This window comes from Fukomys damarensis, unplaced genomic scaffold (assembly GCF_012274545.1).
Source record: "Fukomys damarensis isolate Sample0158 unplaced genomic scaffold, DMR_v1.0_HiC HiC_scaffold_38, whole genome shotgun sequence".
NCBI lineage: Eukaryota > Metazoa > Chordata > Mammalia > Rodentia > Bathyergidae > Fukomys > Fukomys damarensis.
The window spans coordinates 34,057,295-34,059,889 of record NW_022900950.1 but is presented as its reverse complement, the minus strand read 5'-3'; positions in this window follow the sequence as shown (position 1 = coordinate 34,059,889).

Below are 2,595 nucleotides of genomic sequence, written 5' to 3'. Positions count from 1 at the left end.
AATTCCCATAGATACACGAGGCATATTTGGATGGAGAAATGTGATCCATTTCTTCTATTATTTGCCAAGCTAACAACTGTGAGGTCATGTGGCTTAGCGGAGAAAAATGTTAGCTTTAGAATCAGAACTGGGTCAATACTGTCACTCTCTCACTAGCTATGTGATCTTGGACAACTTAAGGGATCTCTCTGAGCCTGCTTAGCATTATCTGTAAAAGAAAAAAGAAGCGTCCTCACCGCACAGGATCTCCAGGAGGATGAAATGAAATATCTATGTTTAGCTCACATAAGGTGCAGATAAATAAATCTTATTTTCTAGTTTTGCCTGGGCTACAAGGCAGTGTAGCATCTCTGCAGAACAACCAGATTCTGTGGGTGGTTGAACACAGTGCTTCAGGGATGGTGGTAATGGTGGCAAACTACCGACCATGTCCCCCGCCCGGAGGCAATGCCTCTCCACTTTACAAGATCCTAGCCCTGTGGATCACACTTATCAGATCTCTGAATTTTCAAAAGAAGCCAAATATCTGGATTTTTTTGGTGATGTGAAAATTTCCAAATGTTTAACACTATGTCTACCAAAGGAAGGTATGCAATCTGACCTTTGGCAGCCCAGCCTTATTCTTTGTCACCCCAAGTTCCTGAAAAACCTCCCCAAGTATCCCTAGAAAGTGTTTTTCTGGTACTAAGGCATCTCAGATACTAGGGAAACACTCCAGCACTGACCTACATCCTCAGCCCTTGGAAGTACTCTTTTTAAGATTACTATTTTTTTAGCAAAAAATATACCTTAAAATTATGTAACTCTACTAATAGGCGAAATTCCTACCTAACAAAAGGAAGGCCACTGTTTTCACATGGTGTTAAACACCATGACAGCAGGAAGGAACTGGGAAAAATTGGCACGTAGGTAGTATTCCCTTGTCCCTTGCTTTGTCTGTTTGGTTAACCAAAACCACTCATAAAGACATTTATTCCTTTTTAAGAAATGGCTTCATTGAGACATAATTTATGCACCATACAATTTACCCACTTAAAGTATACAATTCAATGGTTTGGGGCATATTCACAGGGTTGTGCAGCCACTACTACATTCTAATCTTAGAACATTTTTGTTCCTCTAAAAGAAATCCCATATCCATTAGCAGGCACTCCCCCTTCCCCCCCAAACCCTGGCAACCTTTAATGTACTTTCTGTCTTTATAAAATTACCCATATGGCCGAGTGTGGTGGCTCACTACTGTAATCATCCTGGGAGCTGAGGCAGGAGGATCCCAAGTTCAAGCCCAGCCTGAACGATTTAGCAAGATTCTGTCTCAAAATAATAATTCAAACATTTTTTAAAACAAGAGGACTGGGATGGGCCGGGGATTTAGCTCAGTGGTTCGGTGGCCTGCCTCGCAAGCGCAAGGCCCCGAGTTCAATCCCCAGTACCAAAAAAAAAAGGACTGGGAATGTAATTCAGTGCTAAGACCAAAAGTGGCCTTTTTTTTTACTTCTGGCTTCTTTCATTAGCATGCTTCATCTGTGATGTAGCACATCAGTACTTCATTCTTTATTGTCATATAATATTTACTGTTGAATAATATTTACCCATACAGATATACCACATCTTACTAATTTACCTATCAGTTGATGGAAAAGTGGGTTGTTTCTACTTTTTGACTGTTATAAGTCAAGCTTCTGGGAATAATCATGTACATGTTTTATTTTGTTTTGTGGTACAGTACTGGGGATTGTACCCAGTTCTTCCCAAGCTACCTCACCAGCTCTTTCTATTTAATTTTGAGATGGGTTCTTGCTAGGTAGCTAAGTGTCCCAGGGTGTGCTTGAACTTGTGACTCGCCTGCCTCTGCCTCCCAGAGTGCTGGGTTTAAGCTTGTGCCAACATTCCTGGTTTATGTACAAATTTTTGCATGGACATGTTTTTGCTTCTCATGGTTATGTGCCTGGGAGGTAAATCTCTGGTCATGTGGTAATTCTCTATGATTAAGCTGTTGAGGGTCATCCAGTTTCCCAAAGTGCCTGTACCACACTGCATCCCACCAACGCATGTCCTACACAGCCTCCAGCTTCTTTTCCCTTATGCTCACCCACACTTACTAGTGGTTGTCTTTCATACAGCCATCCTCATGGGTGTTCAAAAAGACATTTGTTTGGAAAGTGTGCAGTACTCTTAATAAGGAATGGGCCAGGGATTTAGCTCAGTGGTCCACTGCTTCCTCACAAGCACAAGGACCCAAGTTTGATCTCCCGTACTAAAAAGAAAAAAAACAAACCTCAACTAACTCTTAATAAGGAAGCTGGATTTGATCTGTTGATGTGGTTCATAAGGTTAAGATCTACAAGAGTATGCTTTCCTGAATTTAGATCACCATTTTGTACGTTTACTAACAATATCCCTCCACTTCGAATGCACCATTCTTTGACTTGAGAATAGTACTCATATCTCCCTTAATGCCCAATGAAATATGCCAATTCTAGAGACATCATTTGTATAAATCAGCTTCTGCATCCTCTTCTCTGCCTTAGCCATTGATGCTGCCCACAGCCAAAGACACGGACCACCCCCCACCCCATCCCTTCCCCATCCCCT